Consider the following 17,000-nt stretch of genomic DNA (forward strand, 5'->3'; position numbering starts at 1 on the left):
AAACAGGTTCTGTGTCATTGGCTCACGGACAACATGCAGGAAATGATGATGATGGTGGTGAACATTTACTGAATCCTTCAATGTGCGGGACACAATGCTAAGTAATTTACATGCGTTTTCCCATCTAAGTATCCCTGCGATGTAGCTAACACCACTCATTCTATTTTAAAGCTGAGGAAACTGAGGTCCGGTGAGGTTAAGTGACCAGCATGGAGTTCAACTCACATCTGACGTGCACGTTGCTCAGCTTAAGAAAAGAATATTCTAACCATTAGATCTGGCCAGCAATGGAGTGGCAAGGATTACCACGTGGTCTCTTTGCTCTGAGCCTGATCCAGCAGAGGCTGGGTGACCATCTGTTAGGGCTGCTGCAGGAAGGAGATCGATTTAGACAATTTCTGAGTCTCTTTCCAACTGTAAGATCTTGTGGAAACCTGACGGGCAGTCCTGTGGGAAAGGAATTAGATTTGTTTTTTGTAGCTCCTGTTCAATAGAGTAGCATTTTTCAGGCTTTTCCATCTAGAAATCCCTAATGTCAAAGGCAAGTAAATGGATACTCCTGGGAAGTCTGGGGCTGAGCTTCCAGAAACAGAATTCTGAGTCAAGTCTGAAAAACAAATTATTGGAACTTTATATTATACATGAAAATATGCTTGTTTGTTCTAAGGAAAAGTATTTTAAACCAGAAAATCTTTTTAAAAGAAAAAACATTCAACACAAAGCTTCAGTTCCACCCCACTTGCCCAATAAATCTTCATTTTAGTTTGGTTCATCAGGAAAACGTGCCATATTCATTTTATGAGTTTACAAATCCCCAACACATCGCCAAGTCTCCCAGGGGAAACATTTATCTTCATCTGAGAAGTCAAGCAGTAGTGTTAAGACCGATGGGGAGAAGTTATGGAGAGGCAGATCAGATTCTATCCCAATGCAAGCGAGGTCTAAGAGGGGCCATTGCCCAGTGGCGGAAGAGACCCCGGAAAAAGTAATACGTAAGCAGCCACTGAAAAGTTTCCTAGCAGAAATGGGTCATGGGTCTGGGGGAAGTTAACAGGAGATTCCACTTTGGGAATGCTAGTGCCAGAGCAAATGTAAGACCATTGGTGAGAGGAACCGGAGAACCCCTTGCTCTCTGTTGTTCTAATAAGGCTTGCAGAGAAGCCCTTACTACAGTAACAACAACTAACATAGTCCTTACTATGCCTCAGGCCCTATTCCCAAAGCTTTACTATGTCATTTAGTTCTTAGAGTGACCCATATTATCATCAATCCCATTTCCAGATTAGGAAACAGAGGCACAGGGAAATTAAGTAAATGGACTCAATGTCTCCCAGTTGCTAAGAAGCAGAGCTAGATTTTGAACTCAGACTGTTAGGAGTTGGGGCCGGAACTGTCCCGTACCACACAATGTCATCTCCTTGGTTCTTGGCTCTGATCTAGAAGGGATCTTGTCCACAGGAAGGAGGCCTGGTGGTGAGGGGTCTGGACACCTGGACTCTGGTCCACACTCTGCCACTAATCCGGTGACTTTGGAAGGGTCACTTACTTTTCCTGTTGTTGTTTTTTTTCACATGCTAATTCATTATTTCTGAGTCTGACAGGAGACCATAGTTTTTTACGTGTCTTTTACTGAAACTCGGGAAATTGTGCCACATCATGTGGGAGTCCCACCATGCTACCAGTAGAACTGAACTACAGTAAAACAAAATAAAACAAACCACTGAAAAAACAAAAAGCAAAAAACCTATTGGGAAGTAAAAAAAAAAACAACAACCCCAAAACAAGCCAAAAAAACATATTGGGAAGTGCCTCTCTCTCCCTTGGATTTACTTTTCTAGCAGGTGGAATCCTGTCCCCGGGGCCTCTAGACTCTATAGGAAATATGTCTTTCACTACATCAGGGATTGGTCTTCATGGCTCCCAGCACCAACATTATAACAGGATTTACTAAACTCCTCTTACTCACTGTATATTTATGATTTCACAAAAATATGGATAGATTGTGTCCAGATGGCCATCTGGTTTCCAGTTTAAATGGCCACATGATGCGTTGATGTGGGACAGTGGCTTTAGCTGTGAATCATTTCTGGATTCCCTACTGCTATAGTGGGATGATGAGGAATTTTTGGGATCTCCCAGGGAATCTCTGTTCCAATGTTCCCGTCTCCAAAAAACAACGGAGGATGGGGGATGGGTGAAATAGGTCAGGGGGATTCAGAGTACGCTTATCATGATGTATAGAATTGTTGAATCGCTATATTGTACACCTGAAACTAACATAACGCTGTATATTAACTGTACTGGAATTAAAATTAAAAAACTTAATATAAGAAAAAAAAATACACAATAGAGACAGGAGGGGCTCCTGATATGGAGCCACACTGACCACTGAGACTTTTATCTTATCGCCCAGGATGGGTGAGGCAAGTGCCACATAATTCTTTACAGAATGCTCTTTAGATCATGAGAGGATCTCACAGGGAAATTGGGCCAGTGGAGGAATTGTACCCCTCATCTCGATTTCATCTTCAGAATACTCACCTCTGCATGAGAGTCAAATGCACCCAGGCTTGGTGTTTTCAATCTGGAAAATTTGCCCAAGTGACCTGAGGGTCTCACACACTTGTGTTTTGTAGATGGCAAGAGAAGGCAGTGTGTCTCTGGAAAATCTTCCCTGGAATCTGGTGTCCCTGGAAAATTTTCCAAGTCGCCTAGCGAGACTGGAACAGCTCAGAAGAAACAGTCCACTCACTCATACATTCCACAAGCATGCCTTGGGTACCTACTAGGTAGAGATATATCAATATATGTAGTCTGTCTATGTATGTATGTATGTATGTATGTATCATCTATCTATCATCTATCTTTGTATTATCTATCATCTATCTTTCTATCATCTATCTATCTATCATCTGTCTCTATATCTATCTATTATCTATCACCTATCTCTATTATCTCTCTCTCTCTCTATTATCTATCTACATATCTATCATCTCTCTATCATCTATCTATTATCTCTCTATCTATCTACCTATCATCTATCTTTCTATTATCTATCATCTATCTATCTATCTATCTATCATCTATCTTTTTTATTATCTATCATCTATCTTTCTATCATCTATCTATTATCTATCTATCATCTATCTCTATATCTATCATCTATCTATTATCTATCATCTATCTCTATATCTATCATCTATGTATCTATCATCTATTATCTATCTACCTATCATCTATCTATCTATCTATCATCTCTCTCTATCATCTATCTCTCTATTATCTTTCTATCTCTCTATCTACATATCTATCATCTATCTTTCTATTATCTATCATCTATCTATCATCTATCTCTCTATTGTCTATCTATCTATTATCTCTCTCTCTCTCGTCTATCTTTCTATTATCTATCTATCATCTCTCTCTCTCTCTCTCTCTCTCTCTCTCTCTCTCTCTCTCTCATCTATCTATGTATTTGGTCTAGATTCATAGAGAACAATATGGCTAAGTGTATTCCATAAATAAAACTTGGCAATACAATGAGAAAAGTGGAGTAACCGGGGTGGGCTCAAAGAGCTGTGGAGTGAAGGATGGATGGAAAGACAGAGAGAGAAGAGCATTCTAGGAAAAGAGCATGAAGGAAGTAAGGACAGAGAAACACTGAAGAGTGGCCATCACCGTGGGCTAGGAAGGTTCAGTGTGGCCAGCACACAGGGTGAGTTTATGGAATGAGGGAAGTTTCAGGGGCTGGAGAAAGATAGACTGGGACAGCTTATAAACTTGCCCCAGTGACTTGTCAACCTGGCCCAGAGATGGGAATGAAGGTAGTGAAGAGGGGGGAAGCTGAGGGCAGATGGAATGGATTGAGGGGCCCAGGGCCATTAAATGGGAGGAAATGAATATTGAGAAATTTGTAAAAGGAGTGTAAATAATCCTCTCAGCTAACCGCATTGAATACATCCTATGTGCCAGACAGTGAGCTAGGTAGTCCATTCACATTTCATACTTATAGTCACCCAAAGAGGTGAGTGCTATTATCATCTTCTATTTTACAGATAATGAGACTGCGATATAGAGGTAAAATAAATTGCCCCAAGTCACAGACGGTGAGAGAGCTGAGACTGAAACCCTGGCTGTCTTATCCAAGGAAACAAACAACTCGAGACAAGAGATGTAAAGAAAGGCGAAGAAAGTAAGTTTACTCGTCTCGAGTCATTTCTCTATTTCATTATACACTCAGTACTCATTATAAAAAATGTTTTATTTGTCCCAGATGACCTTGCTTTCCAAAATCTCTGGTAAGATTTGCTTCTTTGCCCATACCTTTTATTGTTCCTCTCTCTGCGACCAGTCCTACATGTAGACGGTTTATTGTGAAAATCTTTTTAGAATGCAGTTGTATTCGTCTGTGAAATATGTTAACATGGTAAGCAGCATCTCCTGGTGGGTCTTCCTGCACAGGTGGTTTGTGTCTCAGTGCTGGGGTTTGGAGAGAGGATATTCATAGCGGCCGCTTTGTTTTTTTCACATTTCCCGAGCAGGATGTGGGGACTTTAGGAACTCATGCCTATCCACCCATATCTCAGCATAAACTGAGATGCAAAGTAATTTGAACAGGATAGAGAAAAAAAAAAAAAAAAGAAAGCAGGAAAAGAATATGAATGAGATACTTGTCCCTGCCAGGAGTCTGACTTGTGCCTCTAAGTGATTTATCAATAGAGTCAGGTTGCTTAGTGGAGGAGTCCCTCTTTCTCCACAAGCAGGGCGAGGAGAGAAGGTTGTGGTTGCATATGCGTGGCCGATAAAGATACCCTTTCACAGGTGAGATGCTCTGAGAAGAGTGTACCCTTATTCCTTCATGAGCTCCAAGTTCTCTCCCTCAGGGGGATCTAAGCATTCATGCAGAGACCCTTACTGCAAACTCTAATATGTTTTCAGGAGAGGAAGAGGTGGGCTGGAAAGCTATTCTTGGCCCACACTGTGACTCCTCGGTCCTCCTAACAGCTAGAATTCTGGTGAGCTGAGTGGAATCCACGGGCAGTCCGAGGGTCGGGGTCCTGAAGGAAGGCTCTTTGTTCCTCTCTTGCCTTGACAGTGCTCGCCAGGGAAGGAAGGACTCAACATGATGCTTATGCATCTCTTTAGAAGTTGTCAGAAAAGACTTCTAGATTGGGCATCTTACCTGTGCAGCATTCTTAAGACTATCACATGGCGGTAGAAACAACAGAATTGCCATCACCTCTTGAGCTGGGTCAGTCTGCTTGGCTCCAGATCCTAAGGTTCAGGACAGAGAAGAGAAAGGCACCCTAAAGCCATGGGGGAACCACAGAAACCGCCGCCAGGAACTGAGACGTGAGGCCTCTCCTTGGCCATTCCTGAAGTAATGCAGCATCTCTAGAGAGGAAGGACATTTAGCCTCTTGCTAGCAGAGTCCAGGGGCTCTGACTGGAGTGGCTGAGAGAGTTTGACACAACTTAGAGAGGATGAAAATAGACAGCACTTTCAGGAATTTTAATTGCAAAGAGAGCAAAGAGAGAAGAGAGCAAAAGAGAGGGCAGTAAGTGGCTGGCAAAGTGAATGGGAGATTTTTTTTGAAGATAGGAGATATGATAGTGGCTGGGAGGTAGGATTCAGAGTTGCGTGTATCATCACGGATGTATCGCAAAAGGATAAGGTTCAGTAAAAGAGAAGTGCGTAATAGAACACACAATATGACATGATTTTATTTAAAAGGTGAAATATCAAGAAATCCCCATCACTTCTTTATGAGTATATATGTAGTCCATTTTTATTTTTATTTATTTATTTTTTTAAAATGATTTTTAACGTTTATTTATTTTTGGGACAGAGAGAGACAGAGCATGAACGGGGGAGGGGCAGAGAGAGAGAGGGAGACACAGAATCGGAAACAGGCTCCAGGCTCTGAGCCATCAGCCCGGAGCCTGACGCGGGGCTCGACCTCACGGACCGCGAGATCGTGACCTGGCTGAAGTCGGACGCTTAACCGACTGCGCCATCCAGGCACCCCTGTAGTCCATTTTTAAAATGTATACTTATTTATTTTGAAAGAGAGAGAGGGAGAGAGAGGGAGGGAGGGAGAGAGAGAGAGAGAGAGAAAGAGAGGGTGAGGGAGAGAGGGAGAGAGAGAGAAAGCATGAATGGGGGAGGGGCAGAGAAAGAAGGAGAGAGAATCCCAAGCAGGCTCCACTCTGAGCACAGAGACCGACGTGGGGCTCATCTTATGTCTGTGAGATCATGACCTGAGCCAAAATCCAGAGTCAGATGCTTAACTGTCTGAGACACCCAGGCACCCCAGTAGTCAATTTGTTTTGACTGTTCTAAATTGTTTATTAGGTAAGAATTTTATAAACCTTCCTTATATTAGTAGTAATGGTGGAGCTGGAGAGTACTGTGCTTTCTCCAAGCTGCACGGAGAACCACTGAGAGTATGGTGGCACTTGAAACCCTTTCTAAGGCCGCAGCTCTTGTGGCCTGCATGTGAGCCCTCGAATCTCCCTGGCTTGTGGACTGGTTTTGTGATCCACTGGGTGTCAGGATTTCTTCTCCTTCTCCTCCTTCCTCTTCCTCTTCTCCTTCTCCTTCCCTTTCCCCCTTCTCCTCCTCCTCCTCCTCCTTCTCCCTCTCCTTCTTCTTCTCCCTCATCTTCTCCTTCTTCTCCTCCTCTTTCGTCTTCATCTTCTTTTTTTTTCTTTAACATTTTAAGTAATTACTACACCCATCATGGGGTTCAAATTTGCAGCCCAGAGATCAAGTCGCGTGCTCTACTGACTGAGCCAGCCAGGTGCCCCAGGATTTCTTCCGATAGCTGAATGGAATGGGTCAAGGAGGAGAACTTCAAGGAGTTTGTATGTAGAATCTTCGTCAACCCAATAAGAGTTCAGGGCTCTCAGAGTCCCCCGTGGTGCCTCCTCAGCAACAAACTGGAGGCTTTGAACGAACTAGCTGGTTAACACCGTGATGGATAGGATTGCTGTAGGTCACACCCCAGAGCACAGGAGTCTGATATATGACATAACCTTGCCTCACCTTGTGTCCCAGTCTGCGTGCTTTATGGAGCTGGTAGAACAGAGAGCTGGTGGTACAGCCCGCAGCACCTGGAAAAGAAAACGCATTACTTGGGACTGCTTCTTCCTCCGTAGCTCCTGAATGTGCTTGTAAGCACCCGTCTTGCTTACATGGTGGCAGCCGCCACACAGAAAGCTGTATTGAATATTTTTCACTCTGCACGGGACTGATACCGTTAGCCTCAGGCCAATGGTTGCGTAAGGAGTGGAAGATCAGGGAGGAACACACATGACATGTATCTAAATGCCGTTTGTTTGTTTTAACAAAGGGAAACTGAACAAAACATAGTAAATTGTTAATAATGTTAAAGCCAGGGGAGCCCAGGTGGCTCAGTCACTTAAGCTTCTGACTTTGGCTCAGGTCATGATCTCGCGGTTTGTGAGTTCGAGCCCTGTGTTGGGCTCTGTGCTGACAGTGTGGAGCCTGCTGGAGATGCTCATTCTTCCCTCTCTCTCTCTGCCCCTCCCCTGCTTGTGCTCTCTCTTTCTCTCTCAAAATATATAAATAAATTAAAACTTAAAAAAAATAATGTTAAAGCTAGATGGTGGATACACAACTTCTTATTTTATCATAGTCTACGCTTCTTTTTTTACATTGAAATAGTTACTGATGTGAAACAAGCAAATACAAAAATATCATCATCGTCATCACCAACAACAATAAAGGAATCCTCTCCCCCTCGGTTGATTTTAAATATAGATCTAGCAGAATACTGGGGTATGGGTATGATTTCTTAACCTCTCTTATTTCCAGCCCCTGGATGCTGTGAAAACAAAAAGCCCATTCAATGCAAATATGTTGAGTGAGAAGGTTATCAGTTGATTAAGGTTCTGTCCTCCACCATCTATCTCCCTTCTGCCTTAGGGGAGTGTTTTGGTATATGGGGGTGATCTTGAGAAGATGGGGTGATTTTCTGATGGCAGTTCACACCAGTAGGGTATACCTGTGCATTTTATTTGGAGCGATGTTGACAGGTTTGCTCAAATCATTTTGGAGAGAAGTGAAAGCTATGGGTCAATGCCTGGAACGAGCTACGTGATCCCATCATTGGAAAAGGTAAAACTCATCGTTGCGCGTTTTATTTTGGCCCTAATAAGCATTGAGACGCGGCCACAGCTGCCTTTTTCTTGTTGCTCACAGTCACTTATGTTGGCCTTTGCCCCGAATTCTCTGTAGTGTGTGCACACGCTGTATACTGCAGTGGTTGGAGGGTTATGTGATCTTCAGGAGGACAGGTGAGCGGGTACAGGAAAAGGGGTCCTCTAGAGAAAGCCTTTTATTGATCAAGATGTGAGTTGGAGGACGTGACTTTTTACAGTAAGGCAGAAAACAAGCTAAAACATCTCAGGTAGATTAGGTAGGAGGATCCGGAAGGGATTCTTTTGGCCACTCATATTTTCTGAAGCTATGATACAAATCTGGTATATCTTCTGGACCAGTGGAAGAAAGTTCTAGAGAAGCTGGTTTCATTTCAATATAAGGAGGTTTGTTTGCTTTTTTTTTTTTTTCTTCAAGTAATTGAAAGCATATCAGGGCATGAGGCTGCCTCATTGCCTCAACTCCAACTTTAAATAGACCAAGCTGGGAGGCTCCCTGTTGATGATGTCATGAGTGGTTTCAATTTGCCCTTGGGAGCAGGTTTTACCAGGAAGTCTAGTCCAAGGGTGGAGGGCTGATTCTCTGAACTGTAGGGGCTCTCTTCCTTGTTCTCAAGGCACTGCCTCCTCTCCCTACCATCCCACAGGCACCAGGGTGGGAAGGTGAAGAACATGAATGTCACAGTCTCCCCACCATGATACTGTAGAGACATTGCATAGGCAGATGAGCCAACCTACAACTTTTCTTGAGTTGGAGGACAAGACTCTAGATTCAGTGAAATGTTATTGGGTGCTCATCCCTGGAGACCTGTGGGCAAATTGTCTACATTCTTTAAGCAACTTGAGATAGCTAAGAAGGAAGGAATAAGTCACACTGAAGATCATGTTTATACAACACCCCAAACTGACGTTCAGAGTTTGGCTCTATTTCTTTCTGATAGGTACAAGAGTTTAGAGCCAGGCAAATAAATCTGACGGCTCATCTGTCACATCTGATCTGGTTGTTGAAAGGACTGACCTTCATGACCTGTCTCATCAGGAGCTCAGCAGCTGGCCGCTGATGGTCACACATGCAGTCCTGGCCCGAGTCCACAATGGAAGGTTGGAGTATTTTGCTTGAGGACTGCTCAGGATAGAGCCCTTTGGAAGGACACCAGCCAGATGTCCAGGCCCATTCAGCTGGTGGGACAGCAGCTGCTTTGTTATTCTGTGAGACGAAGCAGCATTCCCGACCCGCGGAGCTCAGTGGGCAGGCCACCGTCATTCAGATGCAGAGTCCAGGCGGAGTCACAGGCAGGATGGCAGCACCTGCGGGGTCGAGGAGCTCTAGTGAAGCTAACTACTTCAGCAGTTCTAGCGAAAGTTTAAAAAAATCCCTCCTCTTCCCACCCTGCTCTTCATTCATTGGAACTACCCAAACTTCCAACTTGCGTTATATAAATCTATACCCAAAAAGAGATGATGGAAAGAAGGAGGTGGCATGGAAGGATGCCTGGCATTTACTTTTCTTTGTGGCCCTTCACCTTCTGCAATACCACTTCCCATCGAGGCCAGAACCATGTGAGACACTCCCGCAGGCAACACAGGAGCAGCTGGGGAGATTCAAAAGTACTATTTCACAGAGCCTCATGGATTGATGAACACACAACCTATCCTGGGTCTGATTAGCAGAAACGGACAAGGATAATAAAAGTTAACTTTCATTTAGTATGATTTTCAAGGCACTTTTGGGTGATGATTCACAGGTACTTTCTACTCAACGATATCCCCATTTATAAGCAAAGAGACTGATTTAATGGTTGAGGGACTTATAGAAGGTGACAGGCCTAGTGACGATGAAGCCAGAACTGCTGGGATTCTTCCTCCAAATCCCTGTTCTATCTCTTTCCATGCAGCCTGTCCACTGCCCACCAGTTTCTGGACACTCAAGAGGGTTGGTCAGGGAGTAGCTGCAACCAGGACATCCAATGGCAGGAATATAAGGGGATCCAGCACCAAGAGCTAGTGAGGGGCCCTGCAGGGCTTCCGGCATTGGGGCTACAGTGTGCACACAGTACTCATAGCTGCTCCCAAGAGCAGGGCTTTGTCTCTCTTGTTTATCTGTAGATCCCCAGAACCTTGAACTGAGGTAACCAACAAATACTTGCTGTATTAATTTGTTGCACTATTAATCTCTCCTACAAGGTTAGAAGGGAAAGGTACCTTGTTGTGGTCAGTGTTGTATCCCTATGTGAACTATGAAGGGGAATATTTTAATGACTGTTTTGATGGCTTTTAAGAGGTAAATAAGCTTCTAGTCCTGGCTCTCTGCATTAATAGCCTTGGGACCTTGGGCTAGTTACTTATGCCCCTCCAAGCCTTAGTTTCATTCTGTATCAAATGGGGAACACAGGAGTGTCACAAGGATTAAAGGAGATAACGTGTGATGGCTGTTCAGCGTTGAAACATTTAACGTGTTTGGGTTTCATAATGAACTTGAATCATGGATTGCAAGGCTGGTCACTGCATGGAAAAAGATGAAACCACCGCCTCCACTCTATATTATCATTCCATATTTGAGGAGTCAGGGCTTTCTTGAAATTTATCCCTCAGGGTAGTCAAGATTCTACTGTATAGGACATGCTCTCAAAAATAGTCTTTTCACCCCATGGTCACTTCCCACTGCGTGAATGTATTTATTGGTGGATGTATGAATTCCACAGGCACTCTCTCATCAAAATAATTAATATTTCATGGTCTCCCTTAAAATACTCTTTTTCAATGTTTATTTATTTTGGAGAGACAGAGAGAGACAGAGCATGAGTGGGAGAGGGATAGAGAGAGAGACACACACACACGGAATCTGAAGCAGGCTCCAAGCTCTAAGCTGTCAACACAGAGCCCAATGCTGGGCTTGAACCCACAAACTGTGAGATCATGACCTGAGCCGAAGTCAGATGCTTAACTGACTGAGCCACCCGAGGCACCACTCATGGTCTCCCTCTTAAGTGGACTGTCCTGTTGACAAACCAGAGAAAAATAAAATGCTATTTATAAATAAAGGGGTATATATTTATTTTGCACAATGTATTTAAGTTAGACTCTGAAATTCCATTGGTAGTTTCATACCCAACTCAAATAACACAGATTTTCTTTTCCATTATTCCTGAATCCCAGTTCACTCAATCTATCCCAACTCTTAATGCTGTTTGGACTCAGTTGGCTTTCAGTCTTATTTTTGAATTATAATTACTTGCATTTGCTGTGTGTGTCTTTATAATTACCAAATATTCTCATTGATATTACCTTGTTTACTCCTCAGAACAACACATGGTGAGGCTGTATTATCCCCACTTTATAGTTGTAGAAAGGGATGTCTGTGGAGGTATAGAGAGCTTGCCCAAAGTCACAGCCAAGAAGTAGCCACTCCACTGAACTGGGAGGGGGGAAGATTCTGACTCCCGAATTCAGTGCTTCCCCCATTATACTCCAGCTGTTCCCTCTCCACTGTCATCAAAGTCCTCCTCATTGGCTCTTACAGAAAGGTATCTATACAGCCAAGTTATTATCTATTTCTCTTTGTCTCTGGAGCCTTCTGGTTGTCACTTGCAGTTTTCCCTAGCTATTTCAGCCATTTGTCCCAAGTCCCAATCCAGCTGACTTCTCTTATTACATCCTGAAAAGAATGTAAAGGAAAAAGCTGTGTTTGGGTCCACTTCCCCTGTAACTTCCCCATCTTTTTGCCTAGGCTTCTTAACCATAATCGTGATTGTTCTTTCAGAACTTGGAAGGTCCTCTTCCATTCCCTGCATCTCCCCTGGCACAGCTGACAGACCATCCATGTGGGTAGAGTGATTTTCGCCTCAATTGTAATAAAGATTTTAATTATTCATCAGTACAGTAGCTGTTAGCAAATGCCCAATTATTATTCATCCATAGCTAAGTAACCTCCTGCTTTTTTTTTGGAGCTGTGACAAACACAGCCCCTCCAGAACTGGCAGAGGGCTTCAGATCAAAGAGCGCTTTGTGTCTCGCTTAAACCAGGAAAGGCAAGGCAAGGCAAGACGGCGCTCTCTGCATGTGCCTGGGCCTCCTGCCTACCTGTCCCCCAGCCTGAAGAGGGGAAACTGAGCCCTGCAGCCGTCAGGCTGGCAGCTGCGAGGCATCTTGCCTGGCCCCCCCGGTTCACCTGGCAAAGGCTCTCTGGGCGGAACAGCTGCACAGGGACTTTTGCCAAAGGAGCAACTGAATTGCAAACGAGGCTATGGAAAGTGGTTCTGGATTAGATCTACTTTGTGGCTTTTTCCCCTCCTCCCTACATGGCCAGCAGGCCCAGGTCACCAGGAGGGCTGCTGCAATGGAGGGAGTGTCCCAGGTTGCTGCCCTTCACTTCCTCCTTTTCCTTTTTCCCGGCAAACTCCTCCTCCCTCCTGGGCACACCCATCCAGGACCTTGGGCCCACCCAGATGCCCTGAGACAGGGGCTTTCCCGGGCTGGACAGTTTTGCAGGGGCCCATTTTTTATCTACCCTTTTCCCTCAAAATTTACCTGGAGACAGATGTTGGCCAGAAAGTCCCTTGCACTCTACCTTCTCTCCAGGGTACTGTTCTGCACATTTCAGGGGTGTTCCTGCCCTGCTTCCCTGTGTCTCACTCCCCCTGCCATCCCAAAACCCACGGGCACTTCTGGTGGCTTCCTCATTATACCGTGGCCCTTTCTGCCCTCTGTGGACTGCAGGGAGCCCTCCTGATGCCTCTGACTCCTGATCCCATCCTGCCTCAAGCATCTTGGTCCAGTGTCTCCCTACTCCTTTAATCTTGGGTGTCCAGGCAACCACCCCCATCTCCTATTTTCTCTTGCCCCTTCTTCACCCTGGCCCTCCCTACCTCTCATGCCACTGTGCCTATGGACCTTCACTTAGTACACTTAGTCAGTACACTTAGTACACTTAGTCAGCTTTCTCAGACCAGCCTTCCTCCACCCCTCTCTTCCTTGCAACCCACCTCTTCTCTAAGGAACACTACATGTGTGACTTCCTCCGTTGGAGGTTTTCCATTCTTGCATTTCTGGATCATGTCGTTTCTCACCTCTTAACCAAAGTAGTCTCCACCTCACTCAGAGTAAGAACTGAAGTCTTTACAATTCCCTATGTGGTTTGCCCACTATTATCCTCCAATGACAACAAATCCTACCATTTGCCTTTTCATCCCTCTTCTCTAAATTCACAGGTCAAACCTGATCCTGCCTCAGGGCCTTTGCACTTGCTGCTCTCTCAGACCGCAACACTTTCCCACCAGATATTCCATGTCTCACTCCATTCTTCCATATCCATTTGATGCACAGTAATGTTCTGGCTCTCTGTCACCTCACTAACATAAGTTTTCTTACAGCACTTATTACCCTAACATAGTGTGTGTGTGTGTGTGTGTGTGTGTGTGTGTGTGTGTGTGTTGTCTGCCTCTCTCTGCTAGAACATAAGCACTGTGAGAATAGGGATTTTGTTTTGTTCCGAAACAGTGGAGTGTTATGGACTAAGTGCTATGGACTGTGTCCTCCCCACCCCCAACAAATTCATATTTTGAAACCCTACCTCCCAAAGGAAGGTTACATTTGGAGATGGGGTCTTTGGGGTGATTAGGGCTAGATGAGTTCATGAGGGTGAGGCCCTCATGATGGGGTTGGTGCCATTATAAGGAAGGACACCAGAAACCTTGCCTTGTCTCTCTGCCATGTGAGGACACAGGGAGAAGGCAGCCATCTGCAAGCCAAGAAGAGGGCTCTCTCCAGAACCCAAATCATGCTGTCAACTTGACCTTGGACTTCCAGCCTCCAGAACTTTGAGAAATAATACGTTTTGTTTTTTTTTTTTTTTTTTTTTTTAATTTAAGGCCCCCAGTCTTTAGTACTTTGTTATGGTAACCTGATATTCACTATTTGCTTCAGTGAATACATCGGTGTCCCAGGGAGCAAGGAACAAGGAGCCGGGAAAGGGAAGCTGGGGATTTGTTATTTGTTTGCTCCCAGCCTTGCGTGAAGTCCTTCCTACTTGAGGTGATTGCCTCCTTCTTGTCCTCCTGGGTGCCGTCACCCACTATTTCCCTGTAACTGTCTCACGGACAACTTTGGAATCTGGCTCCCTTCTTCCTCTTCCTCCATCTTCGTTTTTAGTATCCACATAGGTGATCTGTCTCTGAAACGGCTTCCTCAATTCCAAGGCCTCTTTAGCTCCCTTGCGCTTACTTCACCCACTCCACGGGGACGTGTTGTTGCCACACTGACAGCTCCTGCCCAGAACTCTCAGACTCCTGGGTTTCATGCTCACACCTGAACGCTTATCCTTCTTGCTCTCCCTCCTACTGCACACGCTCTTTGACTTTGTGGGGACTTTTTGGCCCTTGGCCCCTCTATTTCTGCCCAGGCAGTAGGCTCCTGAATTGTCTCAAAGGGTTGTGCCTGTTGTGCATTGCACAGAATCCACCCCTTGAGGAGGTTGGGTGGGAGCTGAAACCCAACCTGTACTTTGCTCCGTAAACACTGCACCGGTGCACGGGGGCAGGGCATGCCCTTCTTCCCCAGGAGAAGAGGCATCTCCCGTCCCCTCCCCTCCCCTCCTCCCTCCCCTCCCCCTTCCCCATCGCTCCCCTCCCCTCCCTCCCCTTCCTTTCCCTTCCCTTCTTTTCCTTCTCATAACAAACAGATCTTGCCAAGCCATATGCACACAGAATTGCATGTACCCAGTAGGGCATTAAAAAAAAAGTACTCACAGAGGCACCGTGTTGGGCACGTGGGTGGTACAGCCAGTTGAGCCTCTGACTCTTGATCTCAGCTTAGGTCATGATCTTACAGTTTTTGAGTTCAAGCCCTGCACTGGGCTGTGCGCTGATGGTGCAAAGACTGCTCGGGATTCTGTTTCTCCTCTCTGCCCTTCCCCACGTGTGCTCTCTCTCTCTCTCAAAATAAATAAATAAACTTAAAAAAATTCAACAAAAAAGTCACTGTGTAGACGGCAGCAGCCTGGATATACCTTACAGAGGACGGCTGTCCCAAGCCTCTTGAATTCTTTCTTACTTCTTGAACACTTACCCAAAGTGCAATAGCAGCCTTCCCCCTGGGGGTGCGCAGAGGGGAAGGGAGACAAAGCACACAGTTAATGTGTCAGTCTCCCTTGCTCCCTTGCTGCCAGGGGCAGTGACTTCGGTTCTACCAACCTAAGGCACCTACAAGAGACTTTTGACTCAACACGGGGTTCTACAGAGAAGGTGGAGCAGGGGCGTCTGTTTTCCCAGGAGCATGTGATGGAGGGGGTTTTGTTCTATAGCTTTCGTGATTGTGGCGAGGCTCAGCCCCTGTGATGGGCCAGTCCCCCAGTGTGTGGGGGGAGTCATTCCTGGACGCTGAGCCAGAGTCTGTTTCTTTACATTGCTTGGTGATTTTTTGAGCTATCTATATCCCTCTCTTTTTCAGCCAGCTGGAGTGGATTCTGTTCTAACTAGAATACGGGCCACTGTGAGCACAACTCCTGGCCTCTCTCGCTTCCCCTTCCAGCCCAGGTCCTGTGATCATCTGAACTCCTCGTCTCCCTCCTCCTCACATCCCCTCCTTCCTCTTTACTCCCCCCCACCCCCCAGCGATATACCTATCCCGCTCTCCTCTCCCTCTCCACCTGTGTAGCTGATGGGGGGAAATCATATGGTTGTGCAGACTGTCACCCTTTTTGTCTCAGCCTCAGCTGGGTCTTTGTGGGTGCCCAGCAGTGTTTTCTTTCTCTTGCCTGGTCCATCACTCATTCTATTCAATAATGTAAACCTTCCACCATCCCTTGAATACGTGAGCTCTTCCCTCTCAGCAGACAGCCCTCTAACTTCCTGTTCCACTCCCCACTTTACTGCATCTCCCTCCCCCCCCCCAACCTTATGCACATTCCCCACATTTCCTCCAGGGTCAAAGCATAGGGGGATCCGTGCTCCTACTTAAAGACAACCTCACTGGGATCCCTCTGACCCCATCCCCTCCCACCATCTCTGGACCTTGCTTCATTAGTCACCATCCATCACTTGTTCCTACTCCTGCCTTTCTTTCTCTTGTGAAAAAATAACTCAAGAACATTTAGTTAGTTTATAGGTTGATTAATTATTTTGTATGCAAATTGTTTCCTCATATGCGAGCAAATCCCTTCTTCCTTTTTTTTTAAACTAATCTCTACACACAATGTGGGGCTCGAACTGACTACCCCGAGATCCAGAGTGGCAGGCTCCACTGACTGAGCAAGACAGGCGCCCCAAGGAATCCCTTCTTAAGGGGAGATAAGGATTTATACATAAGAGTGAGGGCTGAGGAAACACTGCAGATGGTCCGTCCACGCTAAACCTGGTTTGCACTTTTTTGGGGATAAACTGATTCGCCAGTCTGGGCCTCCTGTCCTTGACTAGGTTTAACAGGGAGACGCAAGACGACGATCGAAGCTGTTGGTGGCTTCTTGAGAAAACTTTGAGAGGCTGGCTGAGGAACACGCGTTCCGGGCTCTCTCTGTAGGATGTCTGCTACTGTTCTGCCATGAGCTCCTCCGTCCCCGTTATGACTTCTCACTCCCTACTGGATCTTTCCCCTGAACCTCTCATCGCACTCAAATAATTTCCATCTTGAAAAAAAATTATGCTCCCTTGACCTTCCCCTACTTGCATATTCAAACTTCTCTGAAAGCTCACGTCTCTGCTTCGTCTCCATGTCCTCCCCTTCTTTGGCTCCTTGGTACATGTGGCTGTGTCTTCTGAACCCTACCACTCTACGAGAACTTCCATGCTAAGGTCACCCATGACCTACGTACCAAACTCAGGGGAC

The 17,000-nt window shown here is 45.6% G+C and overlaps 1 pseudogene; it reads right to left on the reverse strand.

Moving 5' to 3' along the window:
- Positions 1–6,327: 6,327 nt before the first annotated feature.
- LOC121038414 (60S ribosomal protein L15-like) lies at positions 6,328–8,153 on the reverse strand (annotated as a pseudogene).
- Positions 8,154–17,000: the final 8,847 nt, after the last annotated feature.

Source organism: Herpailurus yagouaroundi, unplaced genomic scaffold (genome assembly GCF_014898765.1).
Source record: "Herpailurus yagouaroundi ecotype Mexico unplaced genomic scaffold, PumYag 166, whole genome shotgun sequence".
Taxonomy (NCBI): Eukaryota; Metazoa; Chordata; class Mammalia; order Carnivora; family Felidae; genus Herpailurus; species Herpailurus yagouaroundi.